The 26,784-nt window shown below is 37.8% G+C and overlaps 1 protein-coding gene across 2 annotated transcripts in view; it reads left to right on the plus strand.

Moving 5' to 3' along the window:
• Window positions 1–7,322: 7,322 nt before the first annotated feature.
• The window catches only part of CDH12 (cadherin 12), a 510,555-nt gene continuing 491,093 nt past the window's right edge, over window positions 7,323–26,784 (plus strand). For both annotated transcript variants that reach the window (XM_015854453.3, XM_085537824.1), the window contains exon 1: window positions 7,323–7,676. The gene's annotated coding sequence lies outside the window, so the exon portion shown is untranslated. The remainder of the gene's footprint in view (window positions 7,677–26,784) is intronic.

Below are 26,784 nucleotides of genomic sequence, written 5' to 3' on the forward strand. Positions count from 1 at the left end.
TACTTATCCCCTGAAGAAAACAATGATAACTTACTAAAGCACAACAGCATCAACAGTGCTATCAAAACATATAATGCGGATAACATAGTAAATCAACATAGTGCATTATTTAAAAGCAAAGTTTGTATAGATATTCAAAAATTAACAACTGTTTTGCTTAACTCTGTCTGTGTTCCTTAAGGCTGTTTTCCATTTAGTGATAACTATTCGGTTTTCATCTGTGCTACTGACATAACTTTTCTCAGTGTTGGTATTTCTTATAAACTGCAAATCTTTTCACAGTTCGCTCGTGCTATCAGTACATGTGGTGCTAGTGATGCTAATTAAGTCCATACAAGAGCAGTTTTAAAGGATGAGTGTTAGTTGACTTCAGTTTGACAGGCATCATAACTGATTTTTGCTGTACGACGGTGTCTGGCTTATTGCTTCCATGAATGCATAGAAATATGAGTTTTACTGGATGAGATACTGGTGAGATGAGTAATAGTTTCTGTGTTATGACAGTGGTTGTAGGGAGCAAAACGAACTGAAATGATAGTTGTTAAATGTAAATGAGCATCAATAGAGGATCCAAGAAAAGCATTCTGATTCGTCATGTTACATTTTTTTGCTTCAGGACCAGCAAAGTTGAACTCAGTGCTAGAATCACCAGCAAAGAAAATTATTCAAATGATGAAGTGTACTTTCCCTTTCCTACCAGTTTTTATGTTGTTGTCTAAAAAACAAAATAACTCCACAGAACACATTGCAAGAAATGGCACAGATTGAAAAGTGGGAAAAAAATAATAATTAGTTCAAAAACTGATAGTCATGCAGCTTATGTTTTGTGTCTTAAAGATTAGTCTTCCAGTGGGTAGATGGAGGGCAAGCCCAAGAAGTTATGGACACACTGTCACTGTGGGAAGCGGGCAATTTGGATAAGACATAGCTAGTGACAGTGACACAAGCAAACTGAAAGCTATGACAGAGGATGTAATAATAAAAAGGAGAAATTCAGAATGGCTTGTGCCGGTACTAATGCATCTTGTTTTATCTCTCATTTCCTGCGTCACCGATGACTATTGAAGAGTTGGTCATGCTTGGACTACTACGTTCATAGTGTACTGCTGTGCTGATTGCATCTGTGAATTCTCACTCATTTTTTATTTAAGATTGCAAGTTCTGTGGAGAAGAGACTGATTATTAGTATAATGGCATAAAAGAGGAAAGAATAGCATTGACCCTGAATAAAGATAGCACTCAAATTTGGAAGCATTACATTTCTAATAATCCTCTGGATGTTCCTTACTAACACTGAGCCACAGCAATAGCATTGTATTCAGTGTTAGGCATTAAATTTTGGGAAAGGGGTAATCTCTTGAATAAAGAACAGAGCAGAACAAAGAATGATCAGGGTCTGGAAACAGAAAGTCCTGTGAAGTGAGATGGAAGGAATGAGGATTGTAAGAGAATCTGTATTTCGTAAATATAGTATATGAAAAGTCATAGGAAAAAGGAAAAGAATAATGCACATTATACTAAACCATACTATATGGAGAGCAAAAAGCAGAGGGCTTAAATTTCAACAAGACAGGTTTAAGTTAGACATCTGGAAAACATAGCTGAGATGTGGAGAGAGCTAGTTGAGAAACTGATCTCTCCATACGTGGAGGGCACTAGGGATAGGTTAGAGATGAGATGGGAGTGGTACATCTGTTGCTGACTTTGTGTATGACCTTAGGGTGGGACTTCAGCTCCAATGGTGGTAATGCCGTATCTGTAGTTGGTTTCTGTAGGAGTCACAGTAACAATATTTAGTAACTATTCCAGTAAAAGGTAAAGTATTTTGGTTATGTGGAAAACTGGTAAACATTGCAGTGCACCATTTAAAACATACACTACTAGTGCTTTATTAATGTAATGTACTGGTTTACATAAGTTTCAGAATATAAAAAAGTCATGATGAGTTGCTAATAAGTATACCTACAAAAATAAGTTTTTTCTTCGAATCTTGTATGTCATAGATTTAGCCAAAGGAAACTTGAAGTCAAACCCTGCTTACCTAACTGTTTTACAAATGCAAGCAACTTCTCCTCTCTTTGTTTTATTATGTTGGCCCACAGCATCAGAGACAGATGTTGGTATGGCAGTATCCCACCAATATTCAGTTACATTTTGTTGTTATGCAACAGATGGCAGCAGAGGAGCAATCTGACAAAATGACTTTTCTGACATGGAAGTACATATGGAGCACAAGGAAACTGTTGCACCTAGTGACATCCATTAACACTTGCTGAATGTTTATGGAGACCAAACAGTGAATGTGAGCCTGGTGAGATAGTTGGTGATGAGGCATTGAGAAAGACTGGAATGCCTCCACTGGTGCAGATTTTTAAGAGCTGGGTGTGCAGGCTTTTGTTCACTACTGGTGAAAATGCATAGCTAATAGCAGTGACTGTGTTCAAGAATACTGTTTTGTAGTGGGGAATTTGCTCTATCAAATAGTGTTACTGCGCTCTACATTATAGGAGATGTTGCTTTCAGAGCAATCTAAGTATTTTAAATGAATTATAAAACACTCTAGTGAAATTTCAGATATTTTTTTTACTTCTGGTATGCAGCACTTGGTGTTTTAATCATTGTTTGACACTGTAGATGAGGCAATTCTCCATACAGAAGGCTGTACCTGTGTCTGTAACACCTACAATCAGATGAATAAGGATTTACGTAAATAAATTCAGATAGTTCCATACATGTGCTTCTGTTGAGCTGCAAGGCTATAAGTTTCAGATTTTATCTTTGCATGAATGGGAAAGTTTTCTTTCAGACTTTCAAAGTTATGTCTAGCCTGTGTCATCATAATATAGGTCTTCAGAGCATCTTAAGGTAACATCTAGTAAAAGAAAGGAAAAGAAAAGAAAGGAAAAGAAAAGAAAAGAAAAGAAAAGAAAAGAAAAGAAAAGAAAAGAAAAGAAAAGAAAAGAAAAGAAAAGAAAAGAAAAGAAAAGAAAAGAAAAGAAAAGAAAAGAAAAGAAAAGAAAAGAAAAAAGAAAAAAGAAAAAAGAAAAGAGGTGAAAAGAAGAAAAGAGAAAAGGCTTGAGTTATCTAGTTGAGTATAATTAGCAAGAAAGAGGGAGTATTTGTTCATGTTCACTTCTACTGGCTAGCAAGGACCTTTTCAAAGAGGAGGAATCAGCTCAGCTCCTTTAATTGTGTTCTCCATCTTACCGTATTGTTGACCATTTTCAAATTTAATAAGAATGCTTGCATACGTAGGCAAGCTTATCTCCATCAATAAATGAGCTGTTGGTGCTCCAGGTATTTTTCACTTCTTTATGAAAGATAAATAGAGCAAATTGGAGACTAAAATTCCTAACTTAACTTTATGGCTTTGCAACAATTTGTTTGATTCGGTGTAAATGATGCTAGTCTACTTTTTTAATTTTTATTTTTATTGTTTTATTTATTTCAGTCTTTCAGTTGTCAAACTTCAAAATTGTAAAGCTACAGAAATAAATAATCATATTAAGTAGTTTTTAGGGGGGTTCATTTTGCAGATAGTATGAGCTTCATTGTAGGTACTTTTCATTTTAAGGGAATATATAGAATTTATGAATTTTTAAAGCCACCTCTATGTTATCTTAAAAGGATATGGAAGAGAAGAAGGTTTTCAGGAGTGGTCAACATAGATTTGCCAAGGGGAAATAATGCTTGACCAGCCTGATAGCTTTCCATGATGTCATCACTTTCTGGGTAGACGGGAGGAGAGCAGTGGATGTTATGTATATTTTACTGCAGCAAGATATTTGACACTATCTCACCACAACATCTCTGTTACAAAATTTAGAAAGTCTGGGATAGATGAGTGGATGGCAAGGTGGACTGAGAACTATCTGACTGACACAGCTCAAGGGTGTCGTCAGTGGCACACAGTATAGTTGGAGGCCCACAACTAGTAGTGTTCCCCCAGGGGTCAGTTCTGGGTCCTGCCTTGTTCAGAGTCTTCATCATGACCTGGATGAAGGGACAGAGTCTATCCTCAGCAAATTTGCTGATGATACAAAGCTGGGAGGTGTGGCTGACACACCAGAAGGCTGTGCTACAGGACCTGGACAGGCTTGAGAGTTGGGCAGGGGGGAACCTGATGAGCTTTAATAAGAACAAGTGTGGAGTCTTGCATATGGGGAGGAATAACCACATGCATCAATACAGGCTAGGGGATGACTTGCTGGAGAGGAGCTCTGTGGAGAAAAACCTGAGTGTCCTGGTAGACAAGAGATTGTCTGTAGTCCAGCAGTATGCTATTGTGGCCAATAAGGGCAATGGGATCTGGGGTGTATTGAAAGGAATGTGGCCAGCAGGTCGGGGGAGGTGATCCTCCCAGTCTACTCTGCCTTAGTGAGGCCACATTTAGAACAGCTTATCCAGTTCTGGTCTCCCTGTAGTTCAGAAAAGACAGGGGTGTCCTAAAAGGTCCAGCAGAGGACCACAAAGATGATAAATGGCTGGAATATCTCCCATATGAGGAAAGGCTTAGTAACCTGGTTCTGTTCTGCCTGAGAAATGAAGACTGCGGGGTGCTCTGTTTAATGTTTATAAGTAGCGAAAGGGAGGTGGGAAGCAAATAGATGTGGCAAGGCTCTTTTTAGTGTTGTATAGTAGTCGGACAAGGAGTAATGGTCTAAAACTTGAACATAAGCTGAGCACTGGAATAGGTTGCCCAGAGAGTTTGTGGAGTCTCCTTCTTATGGTGATATTCAAGAAATGTCTGGATGCCTACCTTTGCAACCTATTGTAGGGTACCTGCTTTAGCAGGGGGAGTTGTACTCTAGGATCTTTTGAGGTCACTTCCAATCACTGCAGTTCTGTGACTTTGTGATTCTGTGAAATGCTACCGTAAAAATTTCCTTGCCAACAATTAATGGGAATGACTACAATGAAAATATGTGCTGATGATCTCTTAGTTTTAAGTGTAGTGTGTCAAGAACTTCTTCAGTCACTACACTTGTAAACCACAGTGAATTGTGGACACTTTTGGGGCTTATTCACTTGATAGACAGGAAAATAAATTGTTTGATTTGTTGAATCCCTTTGAGTTACTTGAATCTGTCAGGGCACTCACAGTTTTCTTCATTCCGAAGACTACTCTCTTAGCTTTCTTTGAGAAGAGCAGTCTAAGACTATCTGTCTAAACAGTTCTTATAGTTAATATTTTTGTTTGTTTGTTTGTTTGCTTTTTGTTAACCACCAGGATTTTCATGTATGACCCACTAACTCAGTCCCTTGTGGAAGCTAGACTTGGATGAGTAGCTCACATGCTAGTATAGAGCACAAGTTGTCTTCTGCGTTTTAGTATGTGGTTGTGCAATGAGAAATAAGACTTGTAGGACAGCACTGGCAGTGCCGATCAGTTATGTAGAAAATCATTCCCCTACCCATGGTTTTGCAACTTTTCTTCTTTGTGACCTTGGTGAGAGGAGGAGGGTTTGCTTTTGTCAGACTCTTTTAGCCATGTAGTCACTCCCAAGCTGTTGACTTCAGGAGAGGAAATGCCGCCTTCCCAGGATACTTTCCGTCCTGGAAATTTAGTTCTTGCTAAATGTAATTCAGCAAGTATCAGACCTACATTTACTTTGATTCTGATTTTGATGTGATGTTTATGATGGGCTAAGGTAAAGAACTTTGAGCTTAGCCTAACATTTATGGCCTTTTGATTTTCTGACATAATGGAAAGCGTACCTTCATTCTGCAGCTGGGCAGAAGTGCAAATTCTCTTCTGTAATCCCAGCAAATCTTATCAGCCATACATAGAGTCCATCTGGCAGTGGGTCTTGTGTCTCTGGACTTACGTTGGTACGCATCAGATATCCTGCATAAATATTACATCTTGCTGCACATATCCTGCACACACACAGCTTCTTGCAGCATGCTCTCTGACCCAAGAAACATACAAAAACAAGCAGTAATGACTATTCCTGGATTCTCAAATGATGAAGCTTGGACTTCTTGTAGTTTGGAGTCTCTGGTGGTACGATCGGGAAGTGATTTCTTGAGGAACACAGAATCTAAAGCTGCCAGAGCAGCTTGGTACATTCTCACTCTTCTCCCTATATTTCTTTTGGGAAAGGGGTCTGCTGAGACTGAGGGTGCAGATCCTATCAATCACCTTAATAGGCTGCAAATGGTCCATGAGTCTGAAGCCAAACCTCTCTGCACTGTGACTTTGTGATGCTGAAGGAGGCACTATTTTCTGCTTTGGTCAAGGAGGGATAAGTCAATTGGGAAGAAGGGCTCATCTGCTTTGTGGAAGCCACTTGTGTTTCACTGTGCACTTGCATGTTTTTCCTCTTTAACTAAAATTAATGAAGCTGCTGCCTGCCACTTGAAAATCTGTGCATGTGTCTGTAATTCATTTGCCTGTCTCTGTCAATGGAGTATTACATTATATATAGCGCTGCACTCTTATCTGCTAAGTAGAGGAAACCTACGTGTGTTTTTACTAGACGAGGTTGTCTCATTTGCAAGTACAAAGCTCAAGATACTGAAATGTTATGAAGATTGCATTGTTCATGTTGAGGGGGCACACTTAAAGGTTATGTGGCTGGCATACTTCTGTGCTAGTATATTCCATCTTCTATTTTCATCAGAATATAAAGTTCTTTTTTTAACATAACAGGAATTCGTGGAGCTTTGTTATTATTGGTTCTTAAGTTCAAAATACAAGCTCTTAGGTTTTACCTATTTGACAGCAGTTCTTGACTACAAATTAATGCCAAGAAATAAATGATTGAGCGCCATATTTACACTCACAGTGTGAAAGTAGGTATTTCATAAAATGTAAAGCACTCAACATTCTTGATGAAAAAAAAAAAAAAAAAAAAAAAAAAGAAGCTATAAATTAAATTCCAGTCAAAATAAAAATCTCTTCTGTATGCCTTCTTTTGACTGTATATGCCACAATTTAAGTTATATTTTTCTTGTTTTCTTGCAGTTCAGGCACACTTCATGGTCAGAAAGACAATAAGGCTGTGGGAGGGGGAACAATGATTCCTGGATAGTAGATTTTAATGTAATTTTCTGGGACTGGTTTGTTTTTTTTTTTAATATATTATTTATTTATTTATATTTTGTCATATTTTATATCTAGTAGGTGGCAAATTTATCATCTTCTCAGTGAGTTGATTGCATTTTAAGGTCTTTTGGTTTTCTCATTGAACACTACCTAGTTTTCCAGTGTCCAGAGAGGGGCTATTGTCTGAGCCTTTCTTAATGTGAAAAGAAACTGAAAGCTTCTGTGTAGCTCCAGAAGGGCAGGGTGGCTTCCGAGTAAGGGGTTAAAACTACTTTTCCCAACTCATACAATTTCCAATGCAGTCCGTGTGTTTCTGTGGGAGGGGGCTGCAGTGAGGGAAGCCACGGTAGCAATTGGCTGCTCTCTCTCTCAGCTGCAGCTGAGCTCGAGCTGCTGCTGGAGCGGTATCGATCTGAAGGGTAAATGTGTAGGGAACCACTGCGAGGGATTCGCTCATTTCTGAGAAGGGACCCAGCCTCTGCCGGTAACAGCGTGCTTTCTACCTTGCCTCTCCTGCCCGTGGGATCCTTTGTGAATGAGGGGTGACCCGAGGACGGGCAGTTTGTTGCCACAGCGATCCTGAGGACTGTCTCGGTGCGGGTGCTGCTGCGGCTCTGTGCAGCAGGTAGGGCTGCGTGCTGCGCCCCGGCCGGGAGCGCGGCGGAGCGGACTGCGGAGCGCGGACCCTACATCGCCCCGAGAGCGGCCCGGCTCTGCGTGGGGCTGCGGGGAGGGCGGGCGGGTGGCCTCCGTGCTCCGCACCGCAAACTTCAGCGAGTTCCCAGCAAAGTGGGAGGGCCGGCGGTGCCCGAGGGAGGGAAGAGACCGGAGGGGGGTTGGGACGGAGGGAGCTGTCCGCGGTCCTGCTCTCTGCTGCGGTCCTCGGCTCCGAGGCGCCCGGCCACGGAGTGCAGTTTGCGGTGAGCAGTGCTGAGAATGCACCGTGCCAAACTGTGGGCTTAGTGCGGTTGGAAGGAAAAATAAGTAAGTGACGGTGTGAAACTTCAAGTGACTGTATTTGTGTGCTGTTAAAATCTTTTTAAACACTCAGTCTTCCTTGTGTGTGTGGAGGATGGGGGGAATGTGAGGGGGTGGGTTTCTGCAGCACTGACCTTTGAAATGATAAGGTGCAATTAAAAGCCAGAAGGTAAGAAATGGAAATTTGACTTGATGTGACTTTGAAAACACCTGAGCAGCTTCCTCCCATAATAAATAAATAAATAAAATAATAATAAAAAAAATAAAATAAAAAAGTCACTGCAGAAATAATGTAATAGTGAGAAATGAAATGTAGTCTTGACATCCAAGATGTTCAGATGCAAGCCATGCCGTATTATTGTAATGTTTCAAGTTCATCTTCTACAAATTAATCATGTGATGAGCAGTAGAACATACATAATCCTTATGCAAACATTTTAATGGTGATTTTAGACCTGAATTATAAATCACTCTGTGAATGTCTATAACAGGGATCTGTGAAGGTACTTGTCTTGATGAATATTTCACGTACTCTTCAAATGTGAATGGCTGTGGCTTTAGTATCTCAGCTCCAAATGTTTAGTATAGATGAGGAAGGCTATATGTTTCTTGTATTTTAAACATTCCTCCCAAAGCATACTGTGGTGGTGATGGGCTTTGTGCTAATTTTTGCATGTACTGAGGTATGGTTAACAGCTTTTCTTTCTGTATCTGCAAATATCTATACATAACTAAATAGGAAAGCAGACTATCTTATTGCTGGATGACATCAATGAGCAGTTGGGATTTCTGCTGATTTTTTTCTTATTTTCAAGTTCAGAGAGAGATCACAAAAAAAAAAAAAAAAAAAAAAAAGCAACACAAAACAAAAAAAGAACTTGCAATACAGGAATACTAAGTAGGTCTTATGACAGCATACCTTTTGCTGTGTATATGATTGCATTTCAGGTCGAAAGTAGATTGGAACTGAAATGTTTCCATAAAATCAGGACTTTAGAAAATTCACTGTTTGGTCCGGAGGTCTTTATTTCAGCCATCTGAACATCTCATTAGACCTTTCATTGATCACTATGTGTTGTTCAGAGTTTTCAAGGCTTCTTATGAAATACTTCCCCAGATGTGAAAGCTAGGAGGTTACACTGCAGGAGTCGTAAGCAATTAATTGCTGAACTATTCTGAGTGCTTCAGAACATATCACCACACAGAACAAAGGCTTCAGTCTCAGCTTATCAAACTAGTTGCCTGATGTTGCTCTTGCTGAGATCTAGTTCCTGTTAGAGGTAGCACAGAGAAAGCAGATTCTCTTTCTGGGAAACAAGAAGCAAAATGCAATATTTTGAAAAGAATTCTATAAAAAGTTATTAGTATTATTATTATTATTTATTATTCATGGCTACTTTATGTACAATGTTTTTCACTGAGTTTATTTAATTTGAATTAGTTTGTTCTCCCCCTGCCCCCAGCTGTTCTGAATGTCAAGTGTATAGTATTTGTTGAATGGTACACCAAACAGAGGTAATACAGTCTCCCAGAATTTCATTTCTATTTGCAATATGTAGACAGCATTCCCTGCAAATACACAATTATTTATCTATTATGTATCTATATACATACATATATATAAAGAAATTCTGCTTCAATTGCAGTGACATACAATATAGAATAGACAACAAAAAAGGCAAATGCGAGTGTTATGGTTGTCTTGCTATATGCAGTTTCTCATTTTGTATCCATCAGTTGGGGTTTTGTTTTTCTGAAGAAAAAGATGACTAGTAATGAGTGCTCAGAAGGAAAGTAAATGCTTATTTTGCTTTCTTTCAACCTTAAATAACCCATTAGCTCAATGGTACTGCTAGAGTTGATGTTAAAATTTTATAGGGTAGCAAATTCCTAAATTGCTTTTTCATAAGTAATTTTTAGGCTGGCAACTTTTCCAGTATTCATATTATTTTACATACTTTCCTGCATAATATTTTGCAAAATGTTGACACATGATGCATCTGCCTTCGTTTGTTTTTGTTTTTTTTTTTAATCTGGATACTTCTATCACACTATCTTAAAGATGTAGTTATAAATGCTTTATAAAAAGTTAAGAAAAAGTGTTTAAGTAAGGAGTTATAACAGAATGAATAAATTATATAGGTTGCACAGAACTGTGCAAGATAATAACAATTTTTTTGAAGTGTTCTTATATCTTTTCTGGTCCCTTCCCACTACGTACTCTCAATGATTCTGTTATCATTTCATTTCATTTCTTTCTTTCTTTTTTCTTTTTCTTTTTTTTTTTTTTTTAATTGAGAACTTGTGGAGCCAGGAGTTGGACTCTGATCTTTGTGGATCCTTTCCTACTTCCTACTACTCTGTGATTCTGTAATCATCCAGAGCCCAGGTAGTCCATTTGTAATATACCCATAGGATCTGACATTAACCTTTTGAAGCTATTCAGACATGTACATACATGCAATTAAGATGTTATATGAATTTTCAGTTTATGAATTTTCATCAACTTTATAAGCAAAAGAGATGGAGATAAATGTGTGCCCCGGTGGCGCAGTGGTAGGAATGCTGCGTTGCAACACTGGAGGCCCTGGTTCGAATCCCCCTGTGGCGCAAGTGGTAGAAGTGCCGCTCTGCTACACAGAGGCTCGAATCCCGGGGGGTTGGACTCGATGATCTCTAAGGTCCCTTCCAACCTGCACGAGACTATGATACTATGATAAATACTTGTGTCTGCTATATGTATGGCCATAGAAGTATCTTCAGACATCTCACTTGTAGAAAGTTAGGCTTGTCTTCAGACACGTTCCATAGAAGAAAATTGATCCAACGCTAATTGTTTTCAGTGTATTCACTGACTTTTAAAATACAAAAACAGAATTTATTTGGAACAAGTTTTTCTCTTGCTAGTCATAACTGATCGTAAATATCAACTATATATAACTATTATCCTATCAGCCTGGAGAAGAGGAGGCTCAGGGGAGACCTTATTGGTCTCTATAACTTCCTGAAGGGATGTTGTAGTGAGCTGGGGGTTGGCCTCTTCTCCTGTGTAACCGGTGATAGAACTAGAGGGAATGGTTTTAAGCCCAGCAGGGGAGACTCAGGCTGGACATTAGGAAGTATTACTTCTTAGAAAGGGTGGTGAGGCACTGGAATGCACTGCCCAGGGAGGTGGTGGAGTCACTGACCATGGGAGTGTTCAAGAAACGTTTGGATGTGGTGTTGATGAATATGGTTTAGCTGGGAAGTATTGGTAATGGTTGGACTAGATGATCTTCTAGATCTTTTCCAACCTTGATAATTCTGTGATTCTGTGGTCTATAATGACATTTTCTGCACATATTTCTGATATCATTCTGAAGATGACAGTGTCTACCAAGGAAATATATGTATTGCTCATGAATATAGCATTGCTTATGCTTATCATAATACTTACGCTCTTTACTATTCTTAGTTTCTTGATGTTACTAATTGTCAGGCATACTAGTTCTGATTCCAACTAGGTATATCAATTGTATACTGTTGTATATCAACAGTAGTCAAAGTTTGATAAAAGTTCTGCCTTGCAGTTTAATGCCATGCCATATAGTTAATGTAAAGATGTGAATAGAGTATGAAATAGTTTTGTAATGACAAATTGTATTTTGATTAGGTTATCACAGTTGTCTAATTCAGTCATGAGGATCAGGAAAAAAAAAAGTCGTTTTTATATATTCCTATTAATCGATGTTGTTTCTTTTTTGGGGGGAACATGAACATTTCCAAATGTTTTTCATAATATTGACAAACAGTGGTGTGTCTGTGCATGTGTCGTACCTACTGATCTATGAACTGTTAATAAAAAAGCAAAAATAATGCATTGTTGAATAACTGCAGCAGAGGTGTCATCCTCTTGTGAAAACCTAGATGAGTTAAATTATAGTGTAAATACAGACAGAAAAGCATTTTTAGAAGATATCATTTTAAACAATAAAATATGTTGATATTTTGTCAGTATCCAAGAAAATCTTGGACACATTTTAATTTCATTTCCACACTGACACTCATTTCTAACAGCTGGTATGTTTGAAACGATACATTAAAGAATATTGATGGAGGCAAGTGAGAAACACAGAACATGAAAAACTGATTCCGTACTATCTTGTTTTTTTCTTTTCCTGATTTATCCATTACTTCTTTTTTTTTTTTTCCCTTTGTGTGTTAAGAAAAAAAAAACAAACAAACAAAACAAAACAAAACAAAACAAAAACAAAAAAAACCCCACCACTATAATTCCTTTACATTTATCTGCTTCACTTCAAATGATGTGCATTTACCTACAGCATGACTATATATGTTGGCTTCCAGGCTATTCATTTGCAAAGCATGAGAGATCTGGAATGTAAAATTTGTTATAAGAAGCCAAATATTATTCTGCTTTCAAAATCTCTCATAAAATTGTCTCCACTTAAAGAATTTCTATGTATACACAAGTTTGTGTGTGTTTATACATACCCTTTAAACTGAGACATTTTTATGTGATGTCCTTAAAGGAGATGAGAATTTGAGTTTATACAGCACTTAACATGTTTGATGTATCACAAAGCAGTGAGTTATGGTGCATGGTGGCAACAGGTACTGAATAGACAAATGCTGCTGAGAATGGATGTTGGCTGAAATATTAAGTGCTATAACTGTGTTAAGAAAAGTGTAATGAGAGTTTTACCTTTTTAATTTGTTAATGTTTAGGTAGCTAATTGTTCATGGAATAGACTGAGATAACATACCTTGTATGAAAGTTGGCTCTTCTCTTTTTCAACTTTAGATTTCACTTTCAGGAAAGTCTTCTTTGAGGAAGGAGGACTAGGTTCTGCTGTGGTATACTAATTGTTCTTAGCAGATTCTCCTGTACTAGCTTACTTGTAGCTGTGTGATAATTATAAGTGGTCCTGTCAATCTAGGAATACCTGGTAATTAAATTAATTTATTGTTTTATATTTGCACATGAACTTTATTTTGTACCTAGGTAATGCCAAACTCAACAATATAAATCAGAGAGGTTATTATTTGAGGTTAAAAACTAGGATGATGTAGTAACAGATTCAGTCATCTCTCTTAAATACAGTCTGCTGTTCAGAAGCCTCCATTCAAGAGGTAATTATGTCTCTCAGTTTAGGATGCCATTTAAGTCTACTTAGTATTAAGAGATTATTTCAATATATACCAATATTATCTTCAGAATCTCTCTGCTGAAGAAGGTACTTGCTTTCCATGACAAGTACTGCTAGGTGTTAATCATTTCTCATTCATATGTAGTCTGCATAGTTAGTGAATAAACCAGGAGTTCCAGGACCCCTACATTGGGCAGGGTTTCCACTCACCAGATGAGGCCATTCAGGACCCCATCCAACCTAGTCTTGAAAGCCTCTAGAGGTAGGATACCCCACCTTATCTGGGCAGCATTTTCCAGTGCCTCACCACCCTGTGAGTAAATTATTTTATCCTAACATCTAACCTAAATCTCCTCACATTCTTCATCTTTCTTTCACTATCAGATTATTTAGAAAGTCAGTTTTCCTCCTGCTTGTAAGCTCCATGCAAGTACTGAGAGGGCTTCTTGCAGCCTTTCTTCTCCAAGCTTAGCAAGCACAACTTCTTCAACCTTTCTTCCTAGGATAGATGCCCCAGTCCTCAGATCATCTTTGTGGCCCTCTTCTGGACCTGCTCCAATAACTCCACATCTTTCTTTTACCGGGGCCCTGACACAAGCTCTTCCAGATGAGGTCTCATAGTGTAGTGCAAGTGGAGACAATCACTTTCCTTGCCCTTCTGGCCATCAATCTTTTGATGCAGTCCAGGATACAGTTGGCCCTCTACTTTGCTGGCTCATGCAAAGCTTTACATCCACTAAGTTCTCCATAGGGCTTTTCAATGAGTTGGTCTCCCAGTCTGTATGCATATTTGGGATTGCCCTTAATGAACTGCAACACTTATTGAATTTCTCTAGATTCTTGTAGGTCTGCTTCTCAAGCCTATCCAATCCCTTTTGGATGGCATCTTTTCCTTCTATTGTGTCAACTGCACTGCTCAGCTTGATGTCATCAGCAAAGTTTCTGAGAGTGCAGCCAATCCCACTGTCTATGTCATTAATAATGATGTTGAAGAAAATCCAAGATGAACTCCTGGGGGATACCACTCATTTCCAGCCTCCTCTGGTATTTCTTCTTTATCTCAGTGTAGATTCTTATTACTTACACGAAAAATTAATTACAAGCTGTGTTTTGAGCCCTGACCAGAGGTTCCAAACAAATGTCCGTATTGCACTTTGACTTTACTGACTATGGGAACTCGAATTTGTTCCAAACATGCCCTCTTTTCGCAGACAGAGAAACTGCAGACTAGGAAGCACTGTCACCCACAGAAGAGGTCTCTTTTTCAGTTCCTTTTTCACGTATTTTTTTCTTTTTTTACACCACTGAAAACTTTGACAACAGCATGAAATACGATGGGACTTGTGTGGAATTAGAAAAGCACCTTGAAAATTACTTGAGAAGAAGGAAAACATTTTGAAATAGCAAAGTGAGTCTCATGGATAACATGTTGACTATCAGATGAATTCAACTGCATATGGAAAGATAATGATTGTAGAAAGGGAGATGATAGTACTGAGATTCGTTCTTGATTTTAAATTCTCTAGATAGTAAAGAGAAACAAGCCTAAACAACGAGTAAAACCTCTTTACTTCAACTTTTCTGACATTAATGGAAAAAGCCATGGTTCTGATATCTGTCAGAAAAAAACAAAGCTATGTGATTCAGGAAGAGACAGCTCAATGAACTAGTGTGACAGAGTTGATTCATCAGTGTCTTTCATGTTGCATTCCAACATTAGTTATGTATTCTTCTAGAATATGGCTTTAGTTTTGATTGATCCTTGTCTCTTCGGGAGCACAGATGAGGAATAAAGCTGTTTTAACCTTGCTTGGAGACTCTCTGTCAAAAAGATACTAGTGTTCTCTTATTGGCAAATAGCCAATACTGGCCAGACAGAACATTGGTAACTTGTAGTTGCCCTGCTCGTTACATATCTATTGGTAAAGTTTTGCTTAGGAACTACGATTAAAGCAGTGAAGGGAAGCCGTGAATGAAAAGGTGGATTTTCTTGGCAGCAGACCAACAGTCAGCAGAATGGCTGGGATCTAACTCTTTTTCTTCAGATGGCAAGCTTTGTATGATTCTCCTATGATTTTTTTTCTGTCTGACATCTGCACTTGATTGGGCTGATGCATGAAAATGGAGAATTTATTAAGCACGAGTAAACAGAAACACATATACGCAGTGAAGATTTACCTAAAGTAGAAGAAGTGGAGTCATTTTCTATCTGTCCCTCTCTTATCATCTCACTTTTCCCTTTCTTAAATAATAAGCCTCATTTCAGGTCAGTGATTTGGTCTTCCCATTGTTCTCCTATTCTCTCCTAACCATTATGGGTATCCAATCTCAAACTTAAAGCTGGGTGCTCAAATGTGAATGGGAAAGCAAGTCTAAGTGCATGAAAAGGAAGGCCACAGTGTGAAGCAAGTAACACAATTCAAAAAGGTTTCATGTTCATGGAGATCCCTCCTTCTTGTTTATAAGAGCTACATTAGGCCCTAGAGTAAGAGGCAGAAGTTAAGTAGGAGAGTACCTAAATTTTGCAGTGGCTGTTTCTGGAAGGTGTGCAGCTGTCTCTCTGTATTCAGAGGCAGACATCTTCACCCATATATCACTTCTTCATGAATATATATATTTTAATGGGTGAAATTTAGAAAGTATGTCAGATTGTGTGTTTCTGTACCAAAACCTAGTTTTTACCTACCAACCAAACTGAACACAGTTAATACATGAAAAATGAATACTTAACCAGTTGCAAAATTGGCCGCTAGTTGACCAAAGGCATTTCTTGTTTTCACATGGAGTTATTTTTCTGGGAAATGTAAATCAGTGCATAAAAATAAGAGTGAGGTCTACAGAAAATGTACCATAGTGGAAATACTGCTATTTATCATTTTATTTTATTTTATTTTTAAGGAAATATGGCATTATCTCTTCTTAGTGATAGGAGCAGAATCAAAAACTACTATCAGTAGTAGCAGGAAGGAAAAATAATGTAAAACTTTGCTAGTGTTGAGTTGTGAGAACACATCCAGATACTCCAGAAGAGGAAAATGAACTTGTCGGTTTAATGTAACTAATATCACAATGGTGTGTAACTCAAAATAATTAAGTAATATTGTCATTTGTTTGTGATGGAGAGAGAAGGTAGCAAAAGCATAGGGTGCAGCTATTTTGTTGTATAAATTCCTAAATTTTCTTACAAGTGGTTGTATTGGTTGCTATATGTTCCTTTCTAAAATCTTGTTTGCCCTCTTACACTGAGAAAGTGTACTTTTATTCTGTTACCAGATCATGTGGACATCCATGGCCTGTATACAGTCTTAAGGGAATTAAGGGTAAACAAATTCAACCTATAAAAATGATATATACTTACATTTCATAGTACTTCCTTTTCCATCATCAGGTAGTTTCCAGAAGTAGAAGTGTAATGCAGACTTCTAGTTTTGAGAAGGAGCTGATTATGATAGCTTCCTTAGAGTCTAACATTGAGTAAAATGTGTGTGTGGTTCATGGGGGCTACCTTATTATGCAGTAGAATGGTATTTCACTGGATTTGTTCCCAAGGCTGTAGGATGAGCTGAAATGTTTAAACATGAATCTGAATTCCCTTCTTGAATTTGTGACCAGAGAAAAGAAGTTGACCCTCCCCTCCTGCCATAAAAGTAGCATGTCACAGTGCATTTCAATCCAACAGGTGAAAGTCTCAAAGGAAAAGTGAAGGAAGTTGGTGTAATAAGCAAATCACTGGTGAAGTATATCTCAAACAAGTCATGAAAACAGTATACATAGTAATATTTAGTAGCTTTTTCTGGTACTCTAGTAAGGTTAGCAAAGTTAATCTGCAATAGGGTCCTGGAATTCACAAGAAGGGCAAAGCAGATGCTTGTAGAATATACTAGGCAGCCATGAAACATCAGTCTCAAGTGAGATACTCATAGGTGCTTTTGTATGTTTCAAGGTAAAAATGAATAAAAACAAAGAAAATCTTCTGTCCTTCCTAAAATTAAATAAGAGGTCTCAGGTGTTAGCACTACCTATTGCTTCCCTGTTTTGCAGGATCTGAACCTTCCAAATTACCTACAGAATTTCCCATGATAATGTCTTCTTAACTGCTAAGTCCATTACTACCATTGTTAGTCAGAACTGCCATGCAGGTATGTAGCAGTTTGCTTCATAGATTCATCTATTTACTCATGTTTTTGCAGGCAATTGCTCTGAGTTTTATAGTTCTACAAAAGGGAAAAAAAGAAAACAAACAAACAAAAGGAAGGCCTTGGACACTGTCAGCAAAGCCTTCAAAACTGTCTCCCATGCTATTCTCCTACAAAAGCTGGCAGACCATGGCTTGGATGGGTACACTCTTGGCTGGGTAAGGAGCTGGCTGGAGGGCTGGGCCCAGAGAGTGGTGGTAAATGGAGTTAAATCCAGTTGGAGACCAGTCATGTGTGGTGTTTCCCAGGGGTCGGTGCTGGGGCCTGTCCTCTTCAACATCTTTATTGATGACCTGGATGAGGGCATTGAGTGTGCCCTCAATAAGTTTGCGGATGACACCAAATTGGCGGGGAGTGTCAATCTGCCTGAGGGTAGCAAGGCCCTACAGAGGGATCTGGATAGGCTGGAGAGCTGGGCCTTTGGAATGAGGTTCAACAAGACCAAATTCTGGGTCCTGCACATTGGCCACAACAACCCCAGGCAGCGCTATAGGCTTGGAATAGAGTGGCTGGAGGACTGTGTGTAGGAAATGGACCTGGGGGAACTGATTGATGCTTGGCTGAACATGAGCCGACAGTGTGCCGGGGTGGCCAAGAAGGCCAACGGCATCCTGGCTTGCATCAAAGACACTGTTACTAGCAGGAACAGGGAGGTAATTGTCCTCCTGTACTCAGCACTGGTGTGGCCGCACCTCGAGTACTGTGTTCAGTTTTGGGCCCCTCACTGCAAGAAAGACATTGAGGCCCTGGAACGTGTTCAGAGGAGGGCTACAAAGCTGGTGAGGGGTCTGGAGCACAGGCCTTATGAGGAGCGGCTGAGGGAGCTGGGATTGTTCTGCCTGGAGAAGAGGAGGCTCAGGGGAGACCTTATTGCTCTCTATAACTTCCTGAAGGGGGGTTGTAGTGAGCTGGGGTTTGGCCTCTTCTCTCGTGTAATCGGTGATAGAACTAGAGGGAATGGTTTTAAGCTGCGGCAGGGGAGATTCAGGCTGAACACTGGGAAATATTACTTCTCAGAAAGGGTGGTGAGGCACTGCCCAGGGAGATGGTGGAGTCGCCGACCATGGGGGTGTTCAAGAAACCTTTGGATGTGGTGCTGATGAATATGATTTAGCTGGGAAGTACTGGTAATGGAACACATTCCTTCTTCATTTTCAGTTCAGCAGTCTTGGAAAATGGTTCACTGTTGCACCCACAGTTAAGAAGAAGTGCCAGGATGCAGTAAAAAAGGAGGGAAATCTTTGAAAAGATTGTCATAACTGGTTCTGAAGTTCACTACTGTTATCTAAACTGAACAGAGAAGAAGCGTATGGACTCATGCCTACGCAAAACCCAGAGTTCCTAAAGAAGCAATTAAATGGCTTAATATTGTAAGTCTCCTAAACTTTATTCTGAAGCTCTTTTCAGTGAGCAATGCTAATTTGTAGTGTTGATTCAGATAAACTGGAAATACTTTTTTTTTCATATAGTCCTAAAATCTTCACTCTTGGTCCTATAGAAGTTTGTTAGGAATAAAGTATTTTGAAGTCAGCAATTGTGTATTTACCTTTCTTTAGGACAAAACCTAAATAGTTATATTTAGAAATATCTTTTTTTTTTTTCTTTTTTTTTTTTCCCCCTCATATAAGTGTTAAGTTTTCCCTTTCTTCTTACCTATCCTTTAAGAACATACTTAAATTCAGCTAGACTCAGGCTCTGTGCTCTAATAGAACACAAGTCCTTGGAGCATTAACAAATCTCTCAGCTTTTAAATAGACTGTGACCTATTCATTTACAGGGCTACTTCAATAAAGCAATAGCTCACTTAGGTTAATGATGGATCGTGGTGTGATTCGATTTGCAGAGTGCAGGCTTGCCCATTATCCCCTAATGTTTGTATGGGTCGTGTTATCACATCCAAATAATGATTCATGCCACCCCTTGTTCCTGGAGGTATCACAGTGATTACAAGAAAGCTCAGTATGCTAGTACACAAAGCCTTTAGGGTTCTGTTAGCTGCTGTTGAGTTATTAGTTTTGGCTGTAGTATGATAAAGCAGAAAAGACTTGGGTTTCTCGGCGACTGTGACACCATCCTCCTGTGATTCAGTTGGCCATCTGGATAAGCAGACGGGATGGACGTTTGTAGAAATCAGATCTGTGTTTCTGTCTTTTGCATCCTGCTTCTTTTTTTTCAGTGAGGAAAGTTAGCTGACCCTGACCTGCTGTGACAGATTATTAGCAAGTCTAGTGTCTTGTGATCTTTTCTTTTCCTCTCTCAGCTTGAGATGAAGATGGAACAATTTCCAACAGTAAGAAAACAGCTCACTACTTTGATACCAACTGCAGATACCACTCAGGAGAGACTTGGGCTGGTAGCACCGCAGAGAAGAAGAGAGAAGTGGTTGTGTTTTGTAGTTGCAAATACAAAGCAAGTACCAACATGACAGGTTTTTTTTTCCAGTGCTGCCACACAGTTGTTTGCTCTGAAGAGGTCTTCGCCTAGTCACAGCAATTCAAAACACTGAACGTGATAGAACAGAATGAGGGAAGTTTTGAATGTACTTGTAAATTCTTGTTAAGTTTTACCTTTACCAGCCAACCCCCACCCTCCCTCTCACAAAAAATACCAAACCAAACCAAACCAAACCAAAACAAAAAAACAAACACAAAAAAACCACCCCAAACTCAACAAAATAAAAACACCCCAAAAGAAACAAAACCCAAACCAAACCAAAAACAGCCAAAAAATCCAGAGTTTTCATGCCTGTCACTGTGTTTATACTCTGACCGTTGGGCTTCTCATTGATCTAGCTGCTCACAAAGCCAAATCTTAAATGCTTTTGGTAAAACTGTCATAATACTGGCACAGGAACTTCCTAAACATAAACACTTTAGCTAATATAGAGTCCAAGTAAAATATGAGTGGGCAGAGGAATAGTTTAGATTTTCTTATACAAAGATATTAGATGAGGAGAAATAGAAATATATATATATATATCTATCTTTTTTGTTTACTACTAAATGAACGTGGAACCTAGGTAAAGGAGAAATAACTCCTTATGGGTAAGGAAATAATGTTCTTTGAGTGAATCAGTTTTGTTGCAGCTGAATTTAAGGATTCTCCAACAGTCTGTGTCACTAGGGAGAGAGAACAGTTATACATGGTTCAAGAACACTTTTCTAAGATAAGGGACTGATGGTGAAAAATAGGACTGGAGTGCACCTGTTTACATCATTTTTTCCACTTTCTCTGCTTCTAGACAATGATAAATATAATACAGTCAACAGTGTCAAGTAGTGATTAAGTATTCGAAAATATACTTTCTTGACCAATCAACTTTTTTTTTTTCTTTTTTAAACATCCTTACCTAAAGCTACATATATATTTATTCATACGTAGTACAGAATCTATGTATTCCTAAATAGCTGAAATAATAAAGAGCTTAATTTGAGACATTAGAACTACAGTTCTTTGTGATGAAAATACTATTGCCATGCTGACCTCCCAAGCAGGGAATCAGGGAAAAAGATGGACACACATAGTAAAAGAGTAAAGCTATTCCATTGCCTTAAATAGATTTGGTTCTCATTATATAACATTTTTATTCTGCTCTAAAAGCATTACGCAAAAAACATCCCCAGAAATAGTGGCAGTGATCTCAAAATTGTAAACAGATTTTGAACCTAAATTAGATTTCGCAGCTGCATATTGGTATATTCGCAAAATGAAATAGTGAAAAATGGCCTTTGAAATGTTTACTAAATTAAAATTCTGAAAAGTCTTGCTTATTTTAATTTGCTCAAAGTTGCAGCCCATTTAAGGCTCAGAGGTCCCTTGTGATATTTGCCTGAAGCTTTAATGGAAGGAGTTTTCTTCCTTTTCCATCCCCCTACATTAACAGAGTAATGATTTTTGAGGATCAATATTGCATTTCTGTTTGGAAGCTTAAAGTCATGTAGCCTTCACTCAAAAGGGTTCCTTACTGAAATTTGATAGGATGTTCGAACTCACTAATTGCAAAGACCAACATACAAACTTTTGTGCCCTCTTTCCCATCTCCTGTTTCCAGTGATAGACATTTCAGTGAAATCTGATCATCTTGTTTGCATCTGTGAAACATTCAGAATTTATTTACACAATGAATACAAAGGCCCATCTTTCAAACTCTGCAGGCTAACACTAGAAGATGTATGAACTATAGGCATTTTTTTGCAAGCAAAGCAGACTGTCATTCAAACAACCGTGGCTGCTACTCTTGCCTAGCATTTTTACAGTGGACTAATTTTTGTAATGAAATACAAAAGCTTAACGTCAGATTTTCAGAGTTGGTGTTGATAATTGAAAATGAAGTTGTTTGCAAGGGGTAATGTAAAAGCATGAGAATTTTCAACTTGTTTTTATCTTCTTTATATGAAAATAACTGAATCACTTTTGTTGTTTTTTCTTTTTTCTTTTTTTTTTTTTTTTTTTTTTTTTTTCTCTTTAAGAACAGTACAGTGTTAAAGCTGATCTACATGACCACAAGAAATGCTTGGCTCTACTGTTATTTTTGAAATAGGCAACTGGAATCCCACCCTGGAAAAGAGGCATTATTCTTTTTATCATGTTCAAGTGGTTAGAGTTAGGTTTCTTGTTCATGTGTAGTTTTTTGTTTGTTTGTTTTTCATGGTAAGAAAGATAACGATTTTCAGAGGTACTTAGGTACATAGAAGGTAACTTCCTTCTATGTTGTTTTAATTGCAAAGTAGGAATTAAGTATTTGCACTTTCTTGAATATTTAAGGTAAATCCTTATGTAGACCCTAAATCTAGACGAGAAACAACACAGCAGTACTTTTATGTTAACAAAAAGTGTGGATCTCTGAAAGATTTAAATGTGTATTGCCTCTGTTTTACCTATGTACCAACAGACCCCTCTTTTGATTGTTAAGTAGCTCATTAGAATCTATTGTAGCACAGAACACCTGACACAGAATACTATACACAACATAATCTGGAATTTATTTTGAATTTTCTCTAAGAAAAGACTTTTCAAACTTGCATAGAGCTTAGTTTTGAATTATGATGTGGGCCTTTCTTTTCTGCATCATTTCAAATAGTAAAAATTGCAAGGAAAATGCTTATTTCTACCTTATTTGTTAGTAATTCCAAGGTTTTTTCCAAGTTATTGATATTGGATGAGGGAGATGTAACTGGCTTTATTTCAGTAATAGTAATGATTTTCTAATGACTGCTATCACTGTATTGTTTCTCTTAAACTTACTTATGTGTTTATGTAATAAATAACTTATTACATATATTTAATAGTGGTTATGCAGACACTAATGCTCTACATACGATATATTATTAGGAGAAGCTCATTTTTGACACTAGACATCCACTAAGCTAGTCCTGATGACATGTGCATCCATGTTGTTTCTATGTTTGAATTTTTTATCATTGTTATTTTTTACCCTAATTTTATATTTGTAACTCAATTGAAACAATAAGTAGGGACATAATGAAATACTTACTAAAAAGGGAAATATATTTTTGAAAGTATTTATAAAACCAGAAAAGCTTGAATACTAGCTAATAATATTGAGCGTATAGATGTGATTGTCCACCTTTCACAAGTACAGAACTAAACAGAGAAGTGTTGTGAATTACTGAGAAGGAGTAACATCTGAAAGAGATGTAGAAACACTGGTTGAAACCTTCCTAGTGGAAATATTTTTCTTGTGACAATTTGATTTTCAGCTGCAGAAAACATTCGGTCATGAAGAAATGTAAGAAGATGTTTAGATGGATCTAGCAAAGTATTCCCTAGACAAATCTGTGAATCTGTGAAATTTCTCAGAATAGGAAGAATATATGTCAGAAGTATGATGTTGAAGTTGTAGTTCTTGTCTTTTTTGCACCTTTGTTCTGAAAGGGAGAATTGCCATTTAGATTTCCTTCCCTCTCATAATGCTGCACGGCCTCAACAGCCCTTTGAAGTATCCACTACAGAAACACTTTGTGGAACAACATGGAACGGTACAGGAAATAAGAGCAGGGAGAAGTCCCGTGGGAACTGCACCATTCTATAAGCTTTGAATTCCACTTATCACATGACATCTAGGAAATATTTGAGCTAAACAGCATTGCATTTTGACTAAAATTATATTTTATTTTTGCCCTTTTTTCCTTTGGGGGGAAAAAAAATAATTCAAAAGCAAATCCCTGTATTTTTAATTTTTATAAGCAGTCTTACTCTTGCATAACACTTAGGACCTCAGAATACTTTATATTTGTTTCATGTGAACTTACAAATATCAGAAGATAAGTTTATCCACCTTCTTTGTATCGATTTCCGCCTCTGATTTGTTCAGCACTCCATTTATTCTATCACTTTTTCACCAGATCAAGACTTACAGAAGGACAGATAACACCACACACTAAATTATAGAAGTTTAAGGGCTTGGGAGTTATTGGCTTGAGTCATTTTCTGACAATGTAAATAATTATCTTAACATCCAAGTCTGACCCTCTCCTACACCAGTGGAAGCACCACATACTGTTCTGGTTTTTTTTTTTGTAACAGTTATGGCTGATTATTTTTCATCTTTCCTTGAGGACATTTATCAGATGGATAACTTAATGTCTGTGCTTTAATGATTTCTTGACAGCTGGCCATAAAACTTGATAAATGCTCCTGCCAAAAAAGCCACACGTGGGTTCCAAAAAAAGTTTGCAAATTCTAATAATGTAGATTATTTGATTGATGCACAGTATGCAATTTAATTACAAAAATAAATGAGGAAGAGGAAATTTGTAACTTCCCTGTTCATTATTCCTTAATTAGAGTACAACTAATCAGGGTTTCTGATTGGCTGAAATAACCTCTGATATAATTCACCGCACTGCCATTACAGTAGGATAAATAGGAAAGTATGAGTTATGTCTCCCTGCCAAAACAACACAAAAGAACAAGGAAACATGATGAACCTTAAAATATTGTAAATGTTGCTCTGTCGGCAATCTGTCAGATCAGTAATTTACTACAACTAATGAAATGTTTGTCTGGCAAAGTGACAGAGTACATTTTTTCAATATGCAGTATTTATATATATTCTATTTCTGACTACCAGAATAGATCAATACTGCACCTGAGACCAATGCATTCATTTTGGTTTTGGCTTGTGTAAATGCATTCTACATGCTTTGCTTAACATCTAAACACATAAAGTGGACCAAGTAGATGATGTTAATAACATAGCTCTGAGGTCATTATGGCTTCATTGTGGAGGCTTAATGCTCAGTACAAAATTTAATTTAAGGGTTTTTTTTTTTTTTTTTTTTTCCCTAAGTCAATTATACTTGATCAGCCTGGTTTTGCTGTGATGTTGTTGTGTGCTTCAACTACTTGTGTTGTCTATACTTTAATGCACATATTTCATGGAAGAGGACAGGACAGAAATGGGAAATACACTTTGCATATTATGAACTGTACTCACAAAAGTCAAAATGTTTACTTAAATACATTCATGCCTTAGTTAAAAAGAGTGTTATTATTTTATATGGAAGTCTGATAACTGAGTAGGCAAATAGGAGTATCGTGATGATGGACATGGTCCAGGATTCTTAGTTGTGATTATGGGAGCAGGAGGTTGAAAATTCTAGTGAGTGAAACTTATTTCTTCTTCTTTGGGACTGCCAGTGTTTCCATTTGTTCACAATTCCTTCCATTCTGGGCATACAAAAGGAGAGATAGGAAGATAGCTGTAGAGGCGGTGGTTAAGGAATACTTCTGGGATGTTGAAAAAAAAAAAAAAAAAAAAAAAAAAAGAGTTTGAATTCCTATTTGCCTTGGCTTTAACCCAGCTCTCATTTGAAGTACGTAACTTTACCTCCATACTATTATAGCCTAAGTATCTCCAAGGAAGGTATTTAAATTTTTATAAAAACCTAAAAGGTCGTTGTTATAGAGAAGAATTGTAAATGGGTCTGTAGTGCAGCTGGTAGAATTCTTACCCACATTTACAGAGGCGGGTTGGTTTTCTGTGCCAAATTAGGCCAAGTAGGGACTTTAAACCCCTCAGTCTCCCCACATTTCAGATGAGTTACTTTCTACAGTATTAAATGGTCTACAATCTATCTGCAGGCTCTTTACAGGTGATCATCCAGTATTGTCCCTGTGCTGCATGGAACCACTTTTGAAGGCTGAAAAAGTGTAATGGACAAAAGATACATTTTAATTGTCTTTTTTTTTTTCTTTTTTTTTTTTTTTTTCCCCAGTGCATTTTAATACAATGGATGATTTTTGCTGCATTTGGTTCTCACTTGGGCAAAGTAGAACTGAATTGGTTCAAGAAGAAGGGGACACAGGGCAAAACAGGAATCTTTGTACAAAGATTGTAATCTTGAATGTCTCACAATGAGAAAACTCTTGGGGGGTATGGCTAAAATGAAGTAATTCTTTGAAAAATGCTTATCTCATTGTAATACAGGTGCACATAAGAGCAGCTTATGTGCTCCACTGAGAGCTGAAGCACCAAGCCACAGGCTTGATATGATTTCCTTTGATTCCAAGGCTTGTAATTAAGCAGGTACAATGTGCAAGACTGAGTCACGTATAGTCCCCTTTGGTCCTTAGTGCTTCAAGCAGCACATAAAAGATGACTAATTCAGTAGGCTGTTATCAAAAAGGAATCACTCAAAATGGCAGAACCTTGTGTGCTTGCCTCTGTTTCTGCAGTAATGTTGTCTCTTGTGTTCTAGTTTAGACAGAGCTTGTACATGATGTGTGGGACATCTTTGTGTGCATGTGTGTTTCCAGCATCCTGACAGTTTCCTTATCATCTCTTACTATTTGGTTTGTGTTTACAAGCATATGTATGCTTTCTCATTCCTTTACACTTGTGTGTGTGTGTGTGTGTGTGTGTGTGTGTGTGTGTGTATCTTGATATCTCATTCAAAAGAGGCTATGTAGCTCAGTTATGCTGCTGTATTAGGCTTAAGGAGCCTTCTGCTTCATTCCAAGAAAGATGGGTCACATCTGCAGAAAATAGTAGTTCTCAAATGCATCAGATTCTAAGGGAGAATTGAGGCTTTATGCCATTAACAGGCAACTCTAATAGCAGAAAAACATCTAGAAAACTTGCATAGGGATGTGCATTTTCAACCTATTTGTATCTTGGTAGACATCTCTGCCATTTGATTGTATCTCTATTTTACCTCACTATTTTATAGCAATACACATTTGCAGAATGGAAAGGAGGACGTGAAATCACATCCAATGTCTCTGGACATTTTAAGCATAAGAAACTATTATTTAGATACTGTAGTTCGACCTCTGAAAAAAATGATTCAAAGGAGCAAGGAAGAAACTCTTAGATATGTGTAATCAGTATCAATATTTGGATTTCTGTATGTGTTCTATCAGGATTTTATTGTGCAAAATTATG

Source organism: Coturnix japonica, chromosome 2, assembly GCF_054131305.1.
Source record: "Coturnix japonica strain WE chromosome 2, WE-NBRP24, whole genome shotgun sequence".
NCBI classification, from domain to species: domain Eukaryota; kingdom Metazoa; phylum Chordata; class Aves; order Galliformes; family Phasianidae; genus Coturnix; species Coturnix japonica.